The sequence below is a fragment of the Penaeus monodon genome, chromosome 15 (genome assembly GCF_015228065.2).
Source record: "Penaeus monodon isolate SGIC_2016 chromosome 15, NSTDA_Pmon_1, whole genome shotgun sequence".
NCBI lineage: Eukaryota > Metazoa > Arthropoda > Malacostraca > Decapoda > Penaeidae > Penaeus > Penaeus monodon.
This window is the reverse complement of record NC_051400.1, coordinates 7778904-7779132: the sequence shown is the minus strand read 5'-3', so window position 1 is coordinate 7779132 and position 229 is coordinate 7778904.

Sequence of the window (229 nt, the reverse complement as noted above, 5' to 3'; positions counted from 1 at the left end):
TATCATTACAACCATTCGTCATACTAAAATGAAAAAACACTAAACCGTTAATACTAGTCGCTCTGTATCTTTCTGCATGAAAATGTTTGTGCATGAAAACTCTTGTGCTTGAAAACTTTTTGGGCATGAAAAGTTTCCGGTCGTATGAGTACTTTTTGGCCGTGTGTCTGGACACAAAGACAGATAGACTAAAGTGAAATACTGTTCGACTGACGATAAATGAAAGTCA